General features: G+C 46.2%; 1 long non-coding RNA gene across 2 annotated transcripts; it reads left to right on the top strand.

Moving 5' to 3' along the window:
* The first annotated feature begins 307 nt into the window (after positions 1-307).
* On the top strand, positions 308-21,649 carry LOC132023814 (uncharacterized). 2 transcript variants are annotated; one of them, XR_009406051.1, is made up of 6 exons: positions 308-412; positions 2,200-2,303; positions 3,167-3,249; positions 19,129-19,278; positions 19,961-20,035; positions 21,099-21,649. It is a non-coding gene; the product is annotated as an uncharacterized LOC132023814 (long non-coding RNA). The 2 variants fall into 2 exon arrangements; XR_009406052.1 differs by lacking the exon at positions 21,099-21,649 and having other exon boundaries at positions 19,961-20,628.
* Positions 21,650-24,491: the final 2,842 nt, after the last annotated feature.

Here is a 24,491-nt window from a genome sequence, read left to right as displayed (position 1 = left end):
AGGAGCCCCTGAAATGTATTCTTTTGTGGTTGGTTTCTTCTGGGCAAAACTGATCATGAGCTTTGTCTCTGGTGTGTGTGTGAAGCTGTTTGTTTATTGTTTGACATCATTCTGTTGTACGGGTCAGTTAGGATGCATTGGTGGGTTCAGTGTTCGTGGGCATTTGTTGTTGGCTTGCAATTATTGCAAGGGACTTCACCGGACGAACATCATGAACTGTTTCCTGGTGCATTCATTTCAGTCAGGTATATTCTTAGGGGTGGAATCGAACGGTGAAATGTATGTATGTTGAACTGTCTTCCAGATGTTTGCACCAAATACTATTCCTCCTGGCAATATGTAGGTGTCCTGATTGCTCCATATCCTTGCCAACACTTGGTATCATCCGTCTTTTGAACTTGTGGCCATTCTGGTAAGTGTGCAGTAGCATCTCATTGTTTTAAACTAGCATTTCTATGATTACTCTAGAGGCCGAACATCTTTTCATATTTATGAAATGCTTGTTCAAGTCTTTGGCCTCTTTTCCTATTAATTATTTCTCTCTCTCTGTTTCTGTTTCATTTTTTTTTGTTTTGTTTTTAACCGACTCATTAAGCCATTTATATTCTGAAAATGAACTGTTACTAAGTTTTAAGTAAAAAATTAAAAAATTTTTTGTAATAGGTATGAAATAATATCTCAGCATATATTTGATTTGTATTACCCTGAAGATCAGTGATATCAGGCCATCTTTTTTTATATACTTTTTGGCCATCTGGATATCTCTTTTGGAGAAATATCTATTCAGGTCTTCTGCCCATTTTTAAATCAAGTTATATATTTTATTGCACTTGAATTCCTTATATATTCTGGATTTGTACTCTTTATCAGCTATAAAGGGTAAATATTTTCTTCCCTTCCATGGGCTGCCTTTTCATTTTCTTGATTGTTCCCTTCTCTGTGCCAGATGCTGTTAAGTTTGATGTCATCTGTTTTTTTTTTTTTCTTTTGCTGTCCATACATTTGGTGTTATATCCAAGATATCATCAAGAAGTTTTTTTCTGTGTTTTCTTCTAGGGGTTTTACATTTTGGGAGCTTATGTTAACCTTTAGTCCATTTTGAGTTAAGATGACTCTTAATAGAAAAAAAAAACAAAATAAAACAAACAAACAAAACCCAACAAAACAAAAGATAACAAGTGTTACTGAAGATGTGGAGAAAAAGGAACCCTTGTGCACTATTGGTGGGAATATAAATGGCTATCACTATGGAAAAACAGTACAGAGCTCCTCAAAATATTAAAACTAGAACTACCCTATGATCCAGCAATCCTACTTCTGGGTATATATCCAAAGACATTGAAATCAGGACCTTAACGAGCTATCCACACCCCCATGCCCACTGCACCATTAGTCACCATAACCAAGACATGGAAGCAACCTAACTGCCCATCGGTGGATGAGGGGAGGAAGAAAATGGGGTATTTACATACAATGAATATTACTCAGTCTTTAAGAAGGACATCCTTCCTTTTGTGACGGAAGACATTCTACTAAGTGAAATAAACCAGACACAGAGAGACAACTGCCACATGATACCAATTACACGTAGAGTCCTAAATAGTCACACTCATAGCAACAAAGATGGCGGATCCCAGTAGCTGGGTTGGAGAGGGAGACAGAAAGGTGCTGGTTAAAGGGTAGAAAGTTGGTTGTGTAGGATGAATAAGCCTTAGCTGTCTACTAGTCAGCAGACTGCCTGTAGCTAACGATACTACACTAAATCCTTAAAAATCTTCCAAGGGTGTAGATCTTCTTATTAAGCGTTCTTACCTTAAAAAAAAAAAAAAAAAAGATGGAAGAAAAAATACTGTAAGAGTTCTAATTAAAAATCAATGGAATGACAGTGAAGAAAGAAAAACTTAACAAGTCTATTTTAAGTTTCTCCTTTAAATTTTTTAAATTTTAAACATAATCAGATAAGATTCATGGTTGAAGTATCTTGTGTGCCCACGTAGAGTTATTAGTTAATTAATTATTAGTCAAAACTAATAATTTCGTATTATATGTGTGTAGCAGTGGATATTTACATGTATTTTCCTTTTCTTACTCTGTGACATTAGCTCCCTAAGCTCTGTATGTTTTGAGTTTGCAGTCTCTTTCGTGGGTCTTGTTTTCCATAAGTTAGATTGTATTTTTAAAATTTCCTTGTTATTTCAGAGAGAGAGAGTATTCTGAGTAACAGAGGAGCCTAATTTACAGGAGGGAATCTGAAGGTCTCCTTCTGCCAAGAACCGAATAGGAATTCACCAAGGGAAGCACAGGTAAAAGGATATTCTTAGCCAAGGGAATAGCATGTTCGAAGGCCCTCGGGCAGGAAAGGGTTCAACCCAAAAGCTGTCAAAACTCAGTGCGGCTGGAGTGCAGAGACTCAGGGGCAGTGGGCTGAAGCCACAGGGGTGAGGTAGGCATGAACCAGGACTGGGCTCCACTGGAAATCTGAGATTGAATCCTAAGATCTTGGCAAATCATTGAGGTGCCTTATACAGGGGTGTGACAGGATTAACTCCGCATCTCTGCCTTTAGCAAAAACATCAGAGCTCAGGACGTGGAAGGGGCGGTTGGTGATGAGGAGTCCAGTTCAGAGGCACTGGCCTTCACATGTGCCCATGACCTTTAGCCCTTGGCTCTAGGCTTAAACAGACGGCGGAGAGAGTCGGAGTGTGGCTACTTACATGAAGGAAGAACCCGACTTTGAGAGGAAGGCTGCTGGGGACGGCCAGGAAATTGAGAAGAAGTTGTCTTGAAACTCACCTTCTTCTGAAAGAAGCCAGATTGCTCCATTACAGTCTGCCTTGTGTCTCCTCCCATGGGGAGCTGTGGGCATTTAACAGCAGACATTCAACATACAACTCAGGGGCTTACTGGGTCAGCAGGCACCTGCTTCTGCCGTTCTTCCGTGGAGAGGGGTGGGTCTGGGTTAAAACATTCCAGCTCCCCCTCCAGGGTCCCGTGTTAAATTTTGAGGCTGCTGGGCCAAGCAAAGGGAGCAGGCTGAGGCTTAGAAGGAAGGCATCTTCGTCACCTGTTGACAGCTTCCTTCCCTCTCCCAGCACACTCTAAATGCATACTTGGCCATGTTCGCAAGGTGCTCGGGCCCTCACCTCTGTCTGTTTCACACTTACAGATGCTGGTTTTCAAATTCATCAGTGCACACTTGCGACTGCCACCGAGGCATGAAAGCAGCGAAGATAATACCCAAACGAACAGGTGCGTTTGTGTGCCAGTACAGCTTTAATTATAAAAAGAGGAGGTGACTGAATTTGGCCCGTGGGCTGTCCTTGCTGACTCCTATCTTGTTTCTAACTCAAGAGCCTCAGGATTCCGTTAATTCAGGGGTCGTCGGGTGGCTGAGAGCACAAAGTAACCTTGACGTTGAGAGATCAACACCTCCCAACCAGGAGTGCTGTTGGGAACCCCCACCAAAACACACCCTGCCTGGTTCCTGTGCCTTTCCTCTGTGCTCCTTGGGTATACTTATTGGAGGCTGTCATTTTTGGACTGCTTAGCGTTTTCTTCTAGAAACGTGCTGAAGACTGAGCACGTTTTCTCAGGGTGGGAGTGGTGTCCCCGGGAGCTGGCACTGTAAGGGAATTACATGAAGCATTCACCCCACCCTACCCTTGTGAATGATTCACATCCATTGTGGGTCAGGGATTTGGAGCTCTGGCCCTGGATCTCTGCCCCCATGGGGGCTTACGAGAAATCTCAGTGATAAGATGTTTGCCTGGAAGGTCCTATCTGTGTTGGGGAGAAGAACCATCCTTATTCCCAGAGGTGAGCCTTTAGGGGCTTACAACCCAAGTGAGGAGTGTTTGGTTATCAGTCAGATGAGAGAACACAAGTCCTTTTTCCTGATCCTTTCTATCTGGCCTTTGGGACCATGGGTAAACAGCTCTGTTTACTGGAGCTTCTGCTCTTTCTTTCTTTCTTTGAAAACAAGTTAGTCCTCAACCTGGATGTGCCGTTTTTTTCTCCTTTAGTTTCTGGAAGCCTGGATCTGGAGACATTTGTTAGGTGAGCCGTCTCAGGGGGCTGGTGGGAGTGCCTGCACATTGTTAATTCTGGCTTTAGCTTCCAGGGCTCGGGCCAGCTTCAGGGAAGCACAGATGAGCAGGTGGAGGGAGGAAGCAGTTGACTTGAACTTAGGTGGGTCAGGACCTTGCATATGCGCAGATAATGAAAGTGACCGTCAATATTTACCCAGGGCTTCCAAGTGCTGGACATGGGACTAAGCATCTCCGTTTTACCCTCTCAACAGCCCTATGAAGTGGGCACTGACACTCATCTTACCTTAGAGGTGATGACACTGAGGCACAGAGAGGTTGAGTAACAGGTGTGAAGTCACTCAGCTCCGTCTGTGCTAGAGCTGCAATTTGAACCTCATGCCGGTGCTTTTTTGCTTCTTCTTCTTCTTCTTCTTCTTCTTCTTCTTTTTTTTTCATTTTAAAAAGAATTTATTTACTTATTTTTTGAGAGAGAGAGACAGAGCCTGACCAAGGGAGGAGGCAGAAGGAGAGGGAGAAGCAGACTCCCCTCTGAGTAGGGGATTAGGGAGCCGGAAGTGGGGCTCCATCCCAGGATCCCGAGATCATGAATGAATGAATGAGGGGGTGAGCAAGTGAAGAGAGGCTCTGCAATCTTGATTGATGGTTGGATATCTCGTACTCAGGCTCATTCTTATTCCGACCAGAGACACTTTTCTCCAGTGGTCTTGTTGTGTAACAAAGTATCCCCACATTTGGTGGCATAAATCAACCATTTTCCTTTGTAACATTCTGTGAGTCAGGGTTTGGACAGAGGACAGTGAAGATAGCTTGTCTCTGGTCCAGGTCATCTGAGGTCTTTGCTGGGCAGAGCTGAATGGCTGGGAGTCTCCCTATAGCTGGAGGCCGTCCTCCTTTGGAAGTGTCTCCACTTGGCACGTTATGTGGTCTCTCCATGTGGCCTGGGCTTCCTCACGGTCTGGTGACCTCAGACTTACTTGGACCTGTTTCTTAGTGTTTCAGGGGTCCAGTGTGAGCATCCCAATGGGCAAGATGGAAGCCATACTTCTCTTTAAGACCTGACCTCTGAAGTCACACCTTCACTTCTGCCATATTCTATCTGTTGGGCTCTGTTAGTTCAAAAGCAGTCATGGCCCACCGAGATTCAACGTCGGGGGCAGCATAGATCCTGCTGCCGGATGGGACATGGCAAAGACACATTGTATAAGAGCATATGGAGAAGGAGCTATTGTCATGTCTCCTTGAAAGGTCTTGACATCCAGGAGATAATATTTCTCATGAGAGAATATTGCTAAGGGCCCCGCTACGTTTTCTCCCAATGCTCCCCCACTGAACTGCTTCAAAGTCTTGCTACTCGTTGTGTGGTCCCCGGACCAGTGGCCAAGTGTCCCCTGAGCAAACCAGCAGGGAACATGGAGAGTCTCCGGGGCCCACCTTGGACACTCCGAGTCAGGGGTCTGCGATCCTACAAAAGCCCCAGGAGATCGGCATGTGCATTAAAGTTTGGGATGCACGATTTTATGGTGCAGACCCATCTCTCCAGAAGGCCTCAGAGATTGCAAGAAAGGGTCGTTTCCTTTTAAAAATTATAACAGAGGTGGCTCTGAGTGTGAGCGAGCCAGCACACAAATGCAGAAGGTGTTCTGCATCCCCAGTCACTAAGGCGGGGGGTCTGACTCGGGATGCATGTGGGGTTTATCATTGTCCCTTCCTGCTGTGTCCAGGCTGAGCAGAAGACAGCCCCCTGTGTGTTTCCTGTGTTTTCTCCAGCAAACATGTACCAGGAGAAGTTCGTGATGTTCTAGGAAAGGAGCCGGCACAAGGCTCCCTCAAAGAGTAAATGAACAAAGGAATACTCGTGTTGCCTTCAAAACAGTCATAATTTGATTTCTGGCTAGTGTCTCCTGGGTACATGACAGACTTCAGAAGCCGCCTGTTTTGTTGTTGTTGTTGTTGTTGTTTTTTCTTGGTCACGCGATGCGGCTGCTTCCATTCAAGTTCTCCCTGAGTAAAGCCATCCCAATGCCATGGTTCTGGGTCTGCACGCTCCTGGGAACAGAGACACATGGAGCGTGTGAGGGAAGGAGGCAGCAGGCGAGAGAAAGCCTGAAAGACTTCAGACCCAACCCATTGTTTAGGACCTCAGCAGAGCTGCTGCTCTGATTCCACACATAACGACCGTCCATTCCAGAAATGAATTCAGGCTGAAAGAGACACGAGGGGAGGAGTATGTCAGGGCACGAGCGGGAATTCTGGGGAATGAGAAGACGCCAGCCTCAAGAACAAGGGGAAATCCTTCCTTTGTCTCAAGGGGAAGATTGCTTTCATTTTCCAGTGTCCTATTTCCTTGGGGAACACGGCAGGCAAGGGGGAGGTTTGGATCCTCGGAGCTGAGAGCCAAATATAGCATCTTCATTAAAAATGTGTTCAGATTGGATGGTTGGATGATTCACATTGGGTTTTCTCTCATCCGGTGAAGACCCTTTTGGGGACTGTCATTCCACATGGGTCTGTAATTATTCAAAGTAATGAGAGAGGGATGCTTTGATTTAGAATTATTTGAAAAGTGGGTTATTTTAAGCAATACACTACGCACAACCCATGTAGGACCTGACCTAACCGATTACACAACCAACCAAATCAAATTACCACGAAGCCTGGTATGTAAATATGCAAACTCTTGGAGACTCCAGGATTATGAATAAGTTGGGAGACACCGATGAGTGCCAAACAGACTCTTAAGACTTTCTCCACGGCGTGGGGATGAGGGTTTTACACACATTTTCTCCCATACTGCTCATGACGTTCTCACGCCATTGTGTTCCAGTTTGGCTGACGAGCTGCCCTGCAGGGAGCAGGGGCTCGTTTCCCTGGGGTTACAGAGGTGGTGGGAAGCCTGAAGCTGGGATTTGATGTCAAACCAAATCTGATCTCTAGAGCTTCTCTCATCGAAGTCCCACCACAAACCCTTGGTGTGGTGGTGTTGACCCATTTCCCAGATAGAGACACTGAGGCTTGGCGGCCATGTCACTCAGCTGTTAGCTGGCAGAGTCGGACCTCCAGCTGAGAACCACCCTCTGATCTCAACTTTGTTGTCTAGACTTTGTCATGGACTAAACTTGTCCTCTTGAGGACAGCTCTTTGCACGGATGAAACAGTTCCATATTTTGACGATGATACTCAGATGCACACCTGGGATGAAATGTCATGGAAACGGGCACACGACACACACATGGGTGTGCGTGTGCATACACATGCCTGCATGTGACAAGTGGAGAAATAGGAATAAGATTAATAAGCACTGGCATCAGTTTCCTGTTCTTGACAATATACTGTGGTTATATAAGATATTATCATTGGGGGAAGCTGAGTGAAGAGTAGGGAACTCTCTGTACTATTTTGCAACTTCTTATGAGTCTGACCAGGAGAAAAAATTATCTTCAACTCTTTGATGCTTCTCCAATGGAGAGATGGGATCTCTGTTTCCTCCCATTGAATCTGGGAAGGCTCTCTAATGTCTTATAGATAGAATACAGCAGGAGTAGGGCTGCACCAGATTTCAGGCTTAAGTTTCAAGAACCCAGAAGCCTCACTGCCTAGATGTTGCTGTGCCGGCTCTGGAAGCCCTGAGCCATGATCCATGGACTGCCAGGCGGAGAGGTCATGGACAGCCATTCTGGTCACCAATCCCGGATAGACCCAGCCTTCCATCTGCCCCAGTGCAATTGCCAGTCACAGATGAGTAAAGCTCACCAGGACCCTCCAGATCAGCCCATTCTCCCACTGATTAACACCAAGTGATACCCACCAACACCCTGCGGCATGGGAAAACACCCAGCGGAGCCCAGCTCAAATTCTCAACCCATAATCACCAAACTTACCTTGGGGGTCATTTTGTAATGCATAAAAATGTTGAATCGCTACAATGTACACCTGAAACTAACAGGACATGGTGTGTCAATTAGGCTTCAAAAAAAAAAAATGTCTTGAACCATGAAATCGTGAGGCAGAAGAAAATGGAAGCCCCTAAGTTGTGGGCTATGGGTTATATAGTAACAGAAAACAAGATTGACTAGTCTTAGACAAAGAAAGGCAAGGCTGATGAAAGGTGACTTAGATGACATGATATAGTAGGCATGTTCCTTCCTCTATTTTGGTCTCAATAAAACTGGCTTCAGCTTGAATATCACTTCCTCCAGGAAGCCTTCCTGGATTTTATAGTCTGGATTAGATGCCCCCTTCATGCTCTTCCCCTTCTCCCCTGTGGTTAGCAGGCAGTAGAATTATCTTAAGAACACATTTTGCTTATTTCTCTCTCCCCCTGACCAGAGAGCAAATTCCATATGCGGTCAAGGACAAACTTAGAAGTCATTGCTACTTCACTCTGCCTAGGACATAACCTTCAAAAGGTGGTTGTTGAATGAATAAACAAAGAGACAGCATCCTGCTCGGCTCCCGCCTCCTACATTTCTTTATCTCTGGAGCCTTGGGGCAGGTGAGAAGGATCCAGGTGTGTCTCTGGCACCTCACAGACACTAGCTTTCACTCCCTGACTCCTAAGATCCTAAGTCCACAAATCCATCTGCTGGGCAACAGCTTAGCAGCAGCAGGAGCTGGGGAAGCAGAGAGAGGAGAGGTGTGTCTGCCAGTCCCCCACCAAGCTGGCGTCACCCTGGTTTGCTTATTCCTGCCCCCCTCCCCAGCTCAGCTGCTTTAGCCACAGGAAGGCCATCACCATGGGAGGTCTCCAGTCCTTCCCAGTGTTTGCCTGTGCAGCTGCCTCTGTGCTCATTGAGGCTCCACTGGGGCGGGGTGGGGGGTGATCTGGCTCCTCTTGGGCTGCCCTTGACAATTCCAATCACAATGACACAACAAATATTTACCGAGCATTACCCTCCAGCAAGGCTCTGGGCTGGACAAAGCATCAAATCTCCAGGAGCCCCAGATCTTGGCAGGGTGATTATCTGGTGGAAGCGGAGAGATGACAGAAAGGAAACTGAGCCTCTGGCCTGTTCCAGAGGGGGTTCAGTGGGGTGCCCGAGCCTGCATTCACAGGCTTTGAGAGACAACTGATCAGGATTTAGGAATTGCAGAAACCTGTTGTTAAACCATCAGTGGCTTGAGATTGACCATGGTGGGCATATAGACCTCGAGAAAATCAGCACACACTAGAACCCAGAACCCTGACACCAGCCGGTTGACGGGCTCACTGCCGCGAAATTCAGTTTCCCCCTTCTGAGGCTGTTTCCCTATCTGAAAAATGGGGATTAAAAATCCTTATCTGGAACGTTTTCACAAGTGTTGACACAGTATGGTGCTTGGCACATAACAGGTGCTCAGGAACGACTACTTCCCTCTCCAGCCCTCTCTCTTCTTCCTGAACTAATATTGAAAGTAAACAGTGGTTTCGGTTTTCCTTTGGATTTATGGGTTGATGAATAAATATCACTGAGTAGGAAAGAATACACATTCTAGAATGAAGCATGGGACTGTTTCCCAGGGACTATTCCTCAGTTTTTCCAGGAGAACTCCCCAACATTTTCAGGATCTTCTCCCCACCCCAGCATTGATAAGGGGGCAGGGAGGATACAATCAGGGAGAGATAGTGAGGGGGTTCAACATCTGAGGGTCTGGGCAGTTTTGTAAGTTGCCCAGTCTGGGACAATCATGTGCTCATAGTGTTTCTGTTTGGTCATTCATTCACTCACAAATGTATTTATCGAGTGTCCCAATAGACCAGCTCATCTCTGAGCAAGACTCTGGCTATGCAGCTTTAAGCAGAATTTTACCCTGCCCTTATGGAACTTAACAGGTTATTGGTGAAGACAAATCGTGAAGCAAGTGATTCAAAGAGCGTCGGTGTCATTGAAGGGAAATGCAGGTCACCATGTGGCCCATTAGGTGTGGGGAGTGATTTTAGTTTGAAGTTTCAGGGACGGTTTCTCTGAAGGAGTGACATGTACGCAAAGATGAGAGGGAAGATGATCTTTTGTCAGGTGAGATGAGGAACGTGGCAGACGGACTCCAGGATGGTCCTCATAATCCCTGACTCCTGGTGTCTGTGCCCTTGAGTGTGGGTGGGACCTGGGACATTCCCCAATAGCATAGGGCAAAAACGATGTGATGTCCTTTCTGTTATCCTGCTTCGTAAGACCGTAACTTCTGTGTTGCAAGTGGACCCTCTCTTTTGCTGTCTTGGCTTGCATGCACAGATGAAAGAGACATGCCAGAGTGTTCCCCGTGATGGGGGATTGAGAGCAGCCTCAGCCAACTGCCAGCAAGGAACCAAGGCTCTCAGACCAACAGCTTGTGAGAAGCTGAATCTTGTAAAAAGCCTAGTGAGCTTGGTAGTGGGTTCTTTCCTTGGTGAGCTTTCAGGTGAGACCTCAGCCCCAAGGTACTTGGTTGTAACTTTGTGGGAGACCCCAAAACAGAGGGCCCAGCAAAGCCAGATGCAGACCCTTGACCCACAGAGACTGGGAGGTAATAAATGTATTTTTCCCTTAAGTGATAACTTGTTATACAGCATAGCTAACTGATACAAAGTAGGAACAAGAATTTTATTCCAGGCAGAGAGAACCAGATGTGTGAAAGGGGGTTAAATAAAGCCAGTCTGAGTCCCAGAAGAAGGACAAGCAGGTTGGTGTGGCTGGTGTGAACATGAGAGTAAGCATGTACTGAGAAGTGAAGCAGAGAGGTTAGTCCAGGCCATGTCCTGTAGGCCCACAGAAGCCACAGAACACAACTCTGGGGGTTCTGCAGAGTCAGTGAAAATTTTGAAACAGTGAGCTTGATGAAATTTGCTTTTGAAAACACCAGTCTGGCAACAGTGTGGACAATGGATTGGAGGACACACGGGGAATATGGGAAGACCCTTTGTGATAACCATGTAAGGTGCTAGGATGGCTCAAACCTGGAGTTGATGGTTGACTCATAGAGCAGTGGACACTTTCAGGCAGTATTTTCCAGGTGGGAGGGCCAGGATTTAATGACAGAGTGGATTCAGGGGGAGTGAGAAGTAGAATCTTCTGTTGAAATGGAGGAAAAGCTTTATGGTTTGAGTCTTTTAAGGGAATTAGAACATTTCAGATCAGTCTAGGAAGATTAAAAATTGAAGTGGAAATTAGTCTTTTTGATCCCAACTTTTGTCTGGGTCGTTTTGACCTCCCTTGGGCAAGGCAGTTTAGGATTTGCTTAGCTACTGAGCCCAATTAACACACTGTGTAGAGATTTGATTAGCATGTGAAGAAGACGGGGCTGTAGAATAAATCTCCATGTCATTTTACTGATGCTAATTATTTCATCTGAAAACACTCAAGAGTGTGACTGTACATTGATCATTATGTCCCTGGGGAGTCAAGTTGGAGCTCAAAATGATATGGATTTATTGTGAATGTATGAAGTCGTTTAGCGTCCCCTTGTAGATTTCACAGAGATGGATCTTTGCAAGATGTGAGTTAAGCGAGCTTGTTCTATTTAGAGAGAGAGGGCATTAGTTCATTCTCCCTCCATTCTTGCATTCACGCTGGTTTTTTTTTTTTTTTTTAATTCTTATGTGTAAGTCCCTTATAAAGGCTTTGATGATAATCCCAGAACATCATTGACCTTTTTGTGCCTTGGCTTACTCCTACGTGAGGGATGGAATGTCACACTTAAAATCCAGCAATCTGGGCCCAACACTTGACAGAGCCATGATAGATCTTCCTACAGAATGCAAGCTCCATGAAAGCAGGAATACATGTAGACTTTTCACAGCTGTGTCCCCAAGGACGTAGGAAATTGCCTACCCCCTAGTTATTTGCTGAATAAATATATGGTATAGTGTGTACAGCCTGTGGTTTCTACAAAGCTCTCAGAAAATAGCACCCACCTTCTTTCTTTTCTTCTTTGCTCTTCGTCTCCTGCTCTGTTCCCCTTCCCTCTCTCTTTCTTCCTTCTCCACTGTCTTTCTCTTGCGTTTGGGAAAAAGAGAGAAAACAGAAATTAGCTATCACTGCTGGGTTTCTGATTTGCTGTTGCTTTGTCTTGCATATGCATAATCACATTTACTTCTGTTTATATTATAAAATCAGAGGACCATCATGTTGGAGGAGAACTGGTTAGACTCAGCAGTAGAAACCAGTGCTAGGTGGGGCCGTACCTTTGAAAGGACATTTATATTTTGGGAGGTGGTTGGTGAGTATGACAGCTATTCTTGGTTCAGATGCTTTTTGCCTCAGCTCAGGGAAAGTGAGAAGGTATCCTGGGAACTGAGAGGATGATCAGGCTAGACTTTAATTTCATTGCTTCTCAAGATGGGATACACATACTTCATTTATCCATCCATCTATCCATGCACCCATCCATACATCCATGCTTCCATCTGTCCATCCACTTAGGTAGCCATCCACTCTATCATCCATCCATGTACCCAGCCATTTACCCATGCATCCATCAATTCATCCATGCATTCATCTGTCTGTTTACTCATGTATCCATCTATACCACCACCCCAACCATCCATCCATCTATCCATCCATCCATCCATCCATCCATCTATCCATCCATCTATCCATCCATCTATCCATCCATCCACTTACCTATCCATCCACTCTACCATCCATCCATGTATCCATCCATATATCCATGCATTCATCAATTCATCCATGCATTCATCTGTCCACCTACTCATGTATCCATCTGTACTACCATCCATCCATCCATTCATCCATCTATCCATCCATCCATCCATCCATCCACTCACCCATCTATCCACTCTACCATTCATCCATGCATGCATCCATCTATCCACTTATGTATCCACCCATTCTACCATCTCTTCACCTCTCTTTCCATCCATCCACTCACTTACCCAGGAACTCTACCATCCATCTCCTGATTCATTCACTCACTCACTCTCTCACTCACTCACTCTCTCACTCACTCACTCACTCAGTAGTTCATTCACTTTTCCATTCCAGGGATATTTGTTGAGTATTTGCTATGTGTTCAGCCTCATGCTATGAACTGGGGATGCCGCAGCAACCACATGGATATAAGTTTTTCCCCAAAGGAGCTCACTGTCTAGTGCAGTAATTCATAGGCTGTCAGGGAGTAGAAAATTTTGCATGAAAACGATGGCCAATCTTTCTGGCATTTGATTTTACTCAATAGTAAGTAGACAAAATGTTATTTTTATTATAAAGTAACTGGACTTTAAAGTAGAAGTCAGAGGTCACCAGAACTTCCAAGATAAAGTGCAGGACTTCAAAAGGATTTTCTTCTTGAGTAGCCTTCTTTGGGCTGTTCCTCATACCAGAAGGATCTTCTCTGCATTTGGAGGCATTTCTGGGGGGGGAGTTTGAAAAGTACTATCAGGAAACAGGTGGCAATGAGCTTTTGAAGACAATGGAGTGAAATACCCTCAGTGAATATTAATCAACAAAGAATGATTGTGTCCCTTCTATGCATACAGCTCTCTGCTGGGCATTGTGATGTGGGGAGAATAGCAGGCATAATGAGGTATCTCCCCAGCTCATACATCTTCTTCCTCCTCTTCCTCCTCAGAACCATCCCTCCTCCCACTCTTTCCAGAGCATTAAACTGAGGTAGGCATGCCTGTGACCTGGGATCCTTATCCTAATATGGTTAGTCCAAGTGTAGTCCATAGGCAAAGTTAACCCAATGATTCATTTTTAGGAATTGACCCAGGAAGTGCCTGTATGGTCACCAGTGTCAAGACCAGAGCCCTGCGATTGTTTATGATGTGCAGAAGAAGGAGCTAGAGTCTTTAAACGTAGCTGGTAGTCAGGGGAAGAGAAATCAAGGTGTCATACAGTCAAACTGAGCAGACACATGGCCCAACAGAGAGGGGCCCAGGTCCCATAGGGCTGGACTCTACCTCTTCATTGAGATTCTCCTGATTTTAATAATCCCCTTTGTTTTAGCCAACTTGTCTGTATCTACTTCTCAGAATCCTAATGAAGAACAGGAAAAGTGATTTAAAAAAATTCTAGGACATGATTCCTGTCCTCCGTGAGCTTACTAGCTGATACAAACAAAGTCAATGATCCCAATAACAATAACCAGCTCTCACTGAACTCATGATATATAGACCAGGTCCCTTGCATTATCACATCTGAGCCTCCCAGCCCTTGGAGGTGCAGAGGACTGTGATCGCTGTCATGTTAATAAGGGAACCTGAGCTTTATAGCTCAGCCTGCACTGAGGGAGACGCAGCGACCTGCCTGCCATCACACCATTAGCAAATGATGGAGTTGGGTGTGGATGTGGGAAGTCTGTCCCAGAGCTCTCTCGCTTAACCAGTACGTTTTGCTGAGCATGTGGAGAAAGAAGGGAGGCAGGACCAGAGAGTAGGAGGTGAGTGACGAACGAGAAACATTCTGTGATAAGAGAAGAGAAAAGGTAGCCGTGGGCTGTCTGGGGATAAACAGAGAAAGTCCGAGACAGTAAGTTTTGGGGGCCTGGGAGGGCCGCATCTGTGAATGCCCACGGTCATTTCACACGGATTTCAATACAGAACGCTCCCTGAGAGAGAGCCCTGAAACTGACACGGTCTTTCAGGGAGATGTGTTGGCCATGGGCATCGAGAACCCTAAAAAGGCCGCACTATTCAGCCAGCTAATGCCACATTGGTGATTATTTCACAAACAAGTCTTCAGAAATGCACACAAAGGTATAGGTGCAGATGATCATAACTGAAGCCTTATTTATAATAGCAGAGTTGGAAAGACATGGGGGACCCGTTAACCTCAGCAGAGAGCGTACCATGACGGGGTGTCTGGTGGGTCCTTGCTGCCTCTTAGCCTCAATTCTATTCTTCTAGGCTTGGCTTTGTTGAGGGGGTGACTCTGTAACCACTTTTCTGTGACAGGTGCTGCCAGCAGGTGGGTGGCAGAGGGAGCCCATGGCCAGAGGAGGAAGGAGGGACTCATTTCCTGCTGGTTGCTTCCTGTTGCTCTCAGACCACCCTGCTTGCAGGGATTCCCCTCAGCGGCAGCCTGGGGAGCCACTCTGCAACTTTTCTACTCCGAACCAGGCTCTTTGTCCTCCCTTGAAGATCCCAGTGCCAGCCAGGCAGGGCCCGTCGGGAAATCTGGGGCTCAGCTCTGCGGGGCCCACCTGCATCCAGACTGGGCTGTATGATCCCAAATCCCAGCCTCTTTGCTCCTCAGGCCTTAGGGATTCTGCTTTTCCACAGTTACTATCACTGTGATGCCTCACCATGCTCGATAGATCTCTACTGGTTACTATGCTTGGTAATCACTTGGCATGACTCTGAGTGGAGAGGAAGCTTTACTGATGCCCCATCCTGCAAGATGGCAAGTGAAGAAATTTTGAGATGATAACCAGCAAGCTAATTACCTTCCAGGGAGAGGACAAGCAACAGAACACTCAGTATACTTCTCTACTGCCTTGTTAACAATCGCCTCTGTTAAATTCTCTCCATTAAAATAACCACTAGACTTTCTGTCTCCAGCCTGGACCCTGACCAGCAAACACAGCTATGCAAAGGATCAATAACACATCACCGTGTTTACTCTCTACGACGAAATGGGTAAAAAACAGGAAGTAAAACCATAAGAACAATACGATCAGAACCTTATCTTCTTTCTCTTAGCCACCTGTGGTGTTTTTTTTTTTAACCACCTTTCTCCTTAAAAATTTTTAAAAATTATTGAGGTATATTTGACATATAACATTATATTAGTTTCAGATGTACAACATAGGGACTGTATATATCCGACTTTTCTTCTTGTGATGAGAACTTTTCTTTTGAGAGAGAGAAAGAGGAGAGAGCGCATGAGTGGGGGGATGGGCAGAGGAAGAGGGAGAACGTCAAGCAGACTCCCCGCTGAGTGCCAAACCCAATGCAGAGCTCGATCTCATGACCCTGAGATCATGATCTGAGCCGAAATGGAGAGTTGGATGCTTAACCGACTGAGCCACCGGCGTGCCCTGTGATGAGAACTTTTAAGATCTACATCCTCGGCAACTTTCAAATATACACTACAGTATTAGCTACAATCACCAGGCCAGGCAGTACAACCCCAGAACTTATCTATTTTACAACTGGTAGCTCCTACTTTGGAACACCTTCACCCATTCCTCCCCCCGCCTCTGATAACCGCCAAGCAGTTTCTTGTGTCTGGGAGGACCTTATTATTTTTTTTAATGTGCAGAGAAAAAAGAATGAAAACCAACGTGAAAAAGAGCGTGACCCATGGCAGTCCCCGATGGCCAGCACGCACATCCGTGGGATGGAAACCCCATAAGGTCCTACTTGGCTCAGTTCTTCCCCTGCCGTGTCTCCTGAGAGGCTGACGTGTCTGGCGTGGGACATTTCAGAATTTTTCCTACTGGGTCTGTTTTCCTCCCCTGCCTGCCCTCTTTAGAGTTTCGGTGGGGTCCTGGGCACAGTCCACCCCCCAGGGAGCATGGGAAGGCTCCCTTTGATGTGGGCATGGTCAGGGAAGGAATCACTTGAGGAGGACAGCCTCACGGATCTCGGGTCCCATTTCTATGGCAACGAAGTGGCAAGGGCTGAATGTCTGACTTTGTTTGGGGCTGTGGTGGCCGCTAATTACAGGCAGCTCTGTGTCCCTTTGCTCTTCGCTAGAAAGGTCTCTATTTATTTGTTGGCAAGGTTTATTTACTTTTTTCTCCTCCTGGATTGTAGTCTTTCTCCCCTTCTTTCACTTCACCCTTTAGAAAAAAAAAATCTTTGTTGTATCTGGGGGATGTTTGCTTTCCTGGTTGTTATGGAGATGAAAAGCCAGATTATAGAGGAAGCTCAGGAGAGGGAAGAATGGGTAGCAGGACCCAAGGTAGCCCTTGGCCCTGCGGGACATGGCTGAGAAGCAGAAGGCGCAGATGTGGGCCCCCACGAGAGCACAGAACATGAAGGGGAGAGCAAACAAGTGAAAGCCTTCGAGAGGCCGGCGTGGAGTGGAGTCCGGCAGCAGGCCCAGGCGTGGATTCATGAGAGGACTCACAAGATGGCCAGGAGCCTCTCTCTTTGCCATTGGCATGTCTTCATTGAACATTCTGACTTGCTGCCTGTCCTGCTTCCTTCCTTAAGTCTGATCTATAAATTTTTCTGCTTGGAAGAGCCTACATAGCCTTTGGGGCTTTGGTGAATCCTTCTGGGGAAAACCCTTGCTGGCCTTCCTGGGGCTCACCGCACCTGGGTGGTGGGGGACAGTTCTCCTGGTCTTAGGTGAGGTCTGCCTGGCCCAAGATGATCGCCACACTCGGTGGCTGACTATGGAAATTAACGAACGTGAAGTAAAACGGACCATGCATTCCCTTCTCAGTACTTTCTGCTTAGCTTTTCTGTAAACCAAGCATGGTTCCAAAAAATAAAGTCTGTGAAGCAAAAATAAATACAGGACCACCTCATCTGCTCTATTTCGAATGCTCCATACCCGCATGTGGCTGGGAGATGCTGGGTTGGGCAACTCAGATGTAGAATGTTTCCATCATCACAGAAAATTCTATTAGAGAACTAGGGTCTAGTAAATGGTATACTTTTCTGGGCTGGAGTGAAAGAAAACCATAACCTGATAGCCATTCATTGATTCATTCATTCGTTTGTTTGTTCATTCATTCATGCAACAAATATTGACTCTTTGCCAGGCTTTGTTCTAGGTGTTTAGGATTCACTTGAGACAGGCAGTTCCAGTCCTCATGAAGCTTATATGATAGTATGTAATAATAAGTATTCCATACATGCAGATATTTTTCTATGCGGAGAAAAATACAGGAGGTTCAGGGAGATAACAGATCTCTGGGTGCTAGGAAAATGGAGAGGGGACTATTTTATAAAGGTAAGTTAAGGGGGTGCTCACCAAGAAGGTAACAAAAAAGGGGGGGGGATGAGCAGCAAGCATTGCAGATTTCCAGAGGTAAAGAATTCCGAGCAGAGGGAAGCATGTGCAAAGGCCCCGTGGTGGGGGCCTGCCAGACAATTTTGAGCAGACAAATGAAATGATCTCATGTGGTGTCAGCAGATCCCCTCTGGCTGCTGAGGGGAGAATAAACCAGAGGGGAGAGGAGAGAGGTGTCCCAGAGAGCTCCGTGAGGGGCTGTTTGTTGCTGCATCCCAGGTCAGTGGTGACAGTGGTCTGAACCAAGATGCTAACAGTGGGAGAGGTAAGAAGTCATCAGTTTTCAGGAGATACTTTGGAAGTAGAGCAGATAGGGTTTTCTGCTGGATTCACATGGGGTTTGAGAGAAAGAGGAGTCAGGGATGATGCCAGGGTTTGAGGGTCCAGAAAGAGAGTTTCCATTCATAAAGATGGGGAAGGCGGGGGCAGTCTTAAGGTAGGGAATAATCATTGACTGTGCCCATAAAATCCCAGATGCCTATCGAATATCTGAGTGATGGTCTCAAGTGCATGGTTGACTACATGAGCGTATTCATTCAACAGGGGACTCAGTCATCTTGGGTGGAAGGGATTGGCACTTGGTTCATCCTTATTTCCAATCTTCTTTGGTTGATCATTAAAAAAGAAACCTATCTTGTTTCTGTTGGTCTTGTACGAGCTTGCAAATCTAATGTCCACACTGAACAGATACCCAGCTAACGAGTTCCTTGACTCTACCTTTTTTTTTTTTTCTTTTTAGATCATTCTTTTCACAGCCAGACACTAAGGGGCACTAAGAACATGGAGCACCAGCCCAGCCCTTGAGAAGTTGGCAACAAGTAGGAGTCACTAAAAGCACAGAACAAAGCACATGTGCTTTGGAGCCATCAGACCTGATTGCCCAAACTGGCTCCATGACTTCCCAGGTCCTTGGCTTGGGGCCATGCCCTTAACCTCCCTGAATGTATTTGCTCATCTGTGTAATGGGGCACCTGACACCCAGTGCAAAGGGCTGTCAGCAGGATTAAAGAAAATATGTACAAATCCACCAGCCTAACGCCTGACACATATAAGTGCTTCTTTAATAAACGGTTGTCAGGATTATCTTGACTGTTAGGGAAACAGACATATTAATAAGAAAAATTATAATATGTGGCAGTAGGTGCTTTTTTTTTTTTTTTTTTTTTTTAAGATTTCATTTGTTTATTTCACAGACAGAGATCACAAGCAGGCAGAGAGAGAGGGGGAAGCAGACTCCCTGCCGGGCAGAAAGCCCGACGCGGGGCTTGATCCCAGGACCCCGAGATCATGACCTGAACTGAAGGCAGAGGCTTAACCCACTGAGCCACCCCGGCACCCTGGTGGTAGGTGCTTTTTAAAACAGGTATGAGGAAGAGGATGGCAGGATAGCAGAGGGGCTAGCATTGTGGCCCTTGGAGGTCCATGGTGGCTCCAAACCCAGCCCTTCCACATATACCCTGGGTTGACACTGGGCAAGCCCTTTAATTTCCCAGAACCTCGTTTTTCTGGTCTATAAGATGGGTGCAATTATCCAGCGGTGCCGACTTGCAGTTTGTTATGAATTTAAAGAGGGTGACATGTATAAAGAAATTAGCACTGTTCCTGTTTCATAGGAATTGCTCAATAAATGTCAGTTGCTACTATTTCCATGGGAACACAGAGGGTATGCGCCTATTAGAAATTAGGGAAAGAAAAAAACAAAACAAAACAAAGCCCTTTTCTGGGATAGAGACAGCCCAGGCCATTCCCCCTTTGTCCCATCTGGAGTTGACAGATGTTTTTGATGTTCCCAGGGAGGATCTTGGGGCCCTTGAAGATTTCAAACTCTCAAAGAAATATTCCAAGTTTCTGCTTTGACCGAAGCAGGAAAATGGTGGATATTTTCAGAAGCATGTCAAAATACAAGGGGTCGTGACAAGCATATGGCCAGCCAATATTAGTGTATTAACATTTAGCGAATGGGCATTGGACCTATATTATTGTATTCGATCCTTACAACAGTCTTTGGCATGTTTTCTTTTATAGATGTTATCTGTTTGCCACCCATTTTGCAAGAGAGGAAATGGAGAAGGAGAAACTGGAACCGGTTGCCTACAGCTAGTAAGGAGAACCACCAGGGTTCACAGCGTGGTTTGCCTGCTGGTTGACCTGCACTGTTGGTAATCTGGCTCGCCGGGATAAGCAGAATGGGCAGTGCCAATGAGATGACCCAACAGCATCCCATATATTCACGCACAAGGGCGGGAAAAGCAGGGCTCACTTTGCCTGCTTAACTCTTCAGGTGCTTATTCTAACCATGCAGATGAGGAGCTTTGAGCACATCATGGCAAAGGGAGATGAATCACCCCTTAGCCCTTCACCTCTGGATCCCCGGTCATGTCTGCAGGGAAGCTTTGGGCCTGTGTCAACGCGAAGTAGGTCGGGCTGCAAGCCAAGCCTGCATCTCACATGGGGAGTGACTGCACCATTAGTGAAAGCTGTGGGCAATTCACAGCTCAGGGAAACTTGGCCTACAAACTGGTTATACCACCCTGGTTAGGGCACGAACAAAGCACTCACTGCCTAGACCACTCATGAAAGTTCTAGAGTGGACATGTGGGAAGACATCAAGGCTCCTGTGGGCTTAGGAAGAGAAAGGCTAGTTGGTTTCAATATTCCCTGATTAAAATACATTCACCCCTTGTATCTTAGTGTTCCACATCCATCATTTTATTTCACCTTCCGATCACCTCTGCGAGGTAAGAACAATTACTGTCTCCATGTTACAGACATAGAAGCAGACAGAGAGCGAATCACTTTCACAAGCATACGTAGAAAGTAGCAGAATGAGCATGCCGGTGATGCCTGGTTCCAGGTCTTGTGTCCTTAACCATTAGGTAATACTCCTTTCCAACAGAAGATTGCTTGCTGTTAGTATTTTACTAATCCAGTCTTGACTGGGTGTCCCGTGAGTGGTTCACATTCCCCCTGGGAACCCAGGAAAGACCACAAGCTTGTCCTATTCGCACCATGGAGAGGAGTGGCTGATCTCGGGCCATTGGGATCTGTGCAAATCCGTATACTTTGTACATCAAGATGTATCCAAATCCTGCCCATTTTGACTCACTTGCTCACTCTCTCTCTCTCTTTCTCTCTGACTCTCATTCTCTCTCACCCTCTCTAGCTCGTTTACTCCCTGGGAGCCTCTTAGCAGCTTATGTGGAGTGAACACCATCCAGAAAAAAAAAAAAAAAAAAATTTAGCTAAGAAAAACAGGAATCAAGACATCAAGACAGGTTGCCGACAGGACCTTTGATCCGGACAGAAATAAATACAAGCAAAGCTGTCAAGAGCCCTCTTGCCTGATTTCCATCTAAAGCAACAGAAATGGGCCTCCGTCACCAAGTCCCATGCTGGCCCCCAGGACTGGTGAGGATGGGGCTGTGATCCCCATTTTGCAATGGGAAGCCCGTGTCCTGAGGGCAGGCTGGGGAGAAAACCTCTGTTGCTCATCGTGGCATTATTCACAAGGGCCAAAATCAATGCGTATCTGTCAAGGGATGATGGATAAAGAGAGTATGGTCATCAGCCTCAAGAAAGAAGGAGATCCTGCCATTTGTGACTTCATGGATGAACCTGGAGGACACTAAGCTGAAGGAAATAAGCAAGAGACAAAAAGAAAATACTACATGATCTCACTTCTAAGTGGGATCTAAGAAAGTTAAATACACAGAAGCAAATGGAGGATGGTTCCTGGGGGCGGGAGGTGGGGCAATGGGGAGGTGTTGGTCGAAGGGTACAAAGTCGGAGCTATGCAGAATGAGTCGGTCCAGAGTCTTCATGCACATGGTGACTATAGCCAACAACACTGTACTGCATACCAGAAATTAGCTAAAAGAGCAGATTTCAGATGCTCTCAGCACACAATGAGAGAAAAAAAAAGGTAACCATATGAAGAGATGAATATGTTCACCAGCTTGACTACAGGAGTCATTTCACTATGCATAGGGATACCATAACAACATGTTGTACACTTCAAATAAATACAGTTTTTGTTAATTTTTTTTTTTTAAATCAGGGTAAGAAGTAGTTCTAGAGTTCATTTGGATCCGGCGGGGCATCTGGTTCTGCATGGGAGGCAAAGTTACGCAGCAGATGGCTTGACCATTTGGGAATATAACAGTAATAATTATAACAGATACTGGCTTGTAAAGCCAATGCTGTGCTAAGCACTTAAAAGCATTATCACATGTAACCATCACATACGTCATCCTACGATGTATGAAGTATTATCATTTCCATTTCACAGATGAGAAAACTGAGGTTTGAAGTGTTTTGGCAGGTTGCTGTATGCTACCATTGTATAAGGGATTTCAGAAGCAAAGAGCAGTGTGCAGGACAGGGGAGGCGTAGGTAAGAGGAAAAGAGGACCTAGGGATGGCTTGACTATTAGATGAGGTAGACCCATGTATCTGACTTGGGTGAGGGGGGTAGATGGTAGAACTACTCACCAGAATAGGACACTGAAGGAAAAGATCTGGGGGAGATGGTGAGACAGACCACCAAGAGGCCATTCCTTTTCTTCCCTACCAGTGGACTTCATTCATGCTTTGGCCTGTGTGGCCAAAAGAAGTGGGCATGAGATGCACTTCTAATCAATAAGACTTGAATGGGGGCTATGACGACTCTGAAAACATTATTTATTGACCAAAGGAGAAGGTGATTCTAGGAAAATGCCTCCTGTCTCTCCTACACTTTCTGCCTTTTTCTGAGATCATGATACTTGGCGCTGTGACCGCCATCTTGAGACCATGAGTTGCGGAGCACGAAAAGTCAATATCCTGAGCTTCTAGAGAGGGCAGATGGGCAGAGTTTTTCCTTGGTGCCCAGCTGACTGGCCGCACACCCCTGGAAAACAACCTCTTGTCTGCAGATGTCCAAAATACATCCAGATGAACTAGCTTTAAGGTTTAATGCATGGCGAACTGGCTTTTTCTGTTCCTCACAGTGGAAGGAATCCAAACTGATGTCACAATAAGTTTAGTACCCAGGCTCTTCAGCATTTGGGAGGTCCCTTTGAAAACTTCTTGAGAAAGTTAAAGGAAGAAAGAGAGATGTGGCTAGAAAGTTGAAGGTGGACATAGCTCTATTCAGTTGTACAGGGAGGATGGAGTGAGAAGGGGCAGATGTATTTGCTGGCACAGAAACATACAAGACCTCTGAGTACATGCAAATCTCCTACCACATCACACTTCTGAAGCTGACCATCTGAGTCAACCCTCTGGTCCCACACAGGCTGGAGCAGGACAGAGCACCTTGTCTGCTAACCTTACGTGGATCCAGGCCAAGTGGTCCAGGGAGCTAAGCATCTCTCCTTGGGTATCTTTTCTCGAGATCTAATTTTGGACTGCCAGGCAGCTCACACTAAAGAAGAAGGGTTCACAAAATCGTGACTAAACAATGGCCAGTGCATCTCGGGCTAGGACCTTGGGTAGGGGGAGTTCCTCTGCTTCCAGGGTCCCTCCCCACCAGCCTGCTGCTGTTGGGATGCTCACGGTCAAGGAGGGACATGGCTGTTCCTCCTCCTACAAAAGGCTGTCCCAGATTTAGCAACGCCGGTCATCTCCGTGCTGTGCTCCCAGGCAGCCAGAAGCAATTTGCTCTCTGCTCTCCTTTCCATCCATCTGCAAGCATTTGCCTGTCCCCTCGCTCTGGGGATCGGAGACCTGACCTCTTCCTCCCTCCCCCTTCCTCCCCCCCCCCCCCCCCCCTCTACTTCCTCCTGTGACATCTGAGAGGAGTAGGGAGGCCTTGTTTGTGACAGTTAGGCTTTGAAAGCCTCCTGCACGTACCTTCTCCAGGTCGCTCCCCCAGCGCCAGCCTGAACGTTTTCCCCGGCTGCACTCTTATTCAGCACCAGATGTTAGAGGTTACAGACCGACCGTTTCCATCTTCCTTTACTTCATCAGCCTTCCCTCTTCCCAAGGCTCTGCGCGCAGCCCCCATCCTGGCGTGTGTGCACTGACCTCCACACGCTCCGGAGTCAACTGATTGCGCCTGAATCCACTTAAAGGTGAAAGGATAAAGCAATTTTCTTCAAGATGTGGCCTACACTGTTTAGTCTTGGAGGTCTCCAAAGGGCAGGAATGAAAGGGTGCCCCCACCCCCACCCCCACCTCTGTCTCCAAGCACCCAATCTGGGCTCGCCTTGATCTAGGCAATTTGGAATAGCTTAATCTTCTGCCCCCGGGCCGGTTTGTCAGACCTCTGCTGAATCAGGCCCATAATGTATGGACAGCGTCAGAGATTGCCTGGTTAGCAGACTTGGGGGGAAAAAAATTAAAGAGGGTAATAATCAATTGTTCCTGCATCAAAAAGTCAGAAGGCATCCATCCAAAAGGAGAAATTGTCATCCATCAATTCGACCTAGGGACAACGAGCTGCAACTTGAGATTTTTAACTGTTCTGTGAGGGAATGGAAGTCGGGGTTTGAACCGAAAGAGTTTTTAGCCCTGTCCACCGCCAAAGCACATCCAGCCCCCTTGGCCCCCGGGGGGGCTTTTGACTGGGGCAAGAT

This window comes from Mustela nigripes, chromosome 8 (genome assembly GCF_022355385.1).
Source record: "Mustela nigripes isolate SB6536 chromosome 8, MUSNIG.SB6536, whole genome shotgun sequence".
NCBI lineage: Eukaryota > Metazoa > Chordata > Mammalia > Carnivora > Mustelidae > Mustela > Mustela nigripes.
Note: the sequence above shows the minus strand (reverse complement) of the source record. Positions and strands in the feature narration are given on the sequence as shown.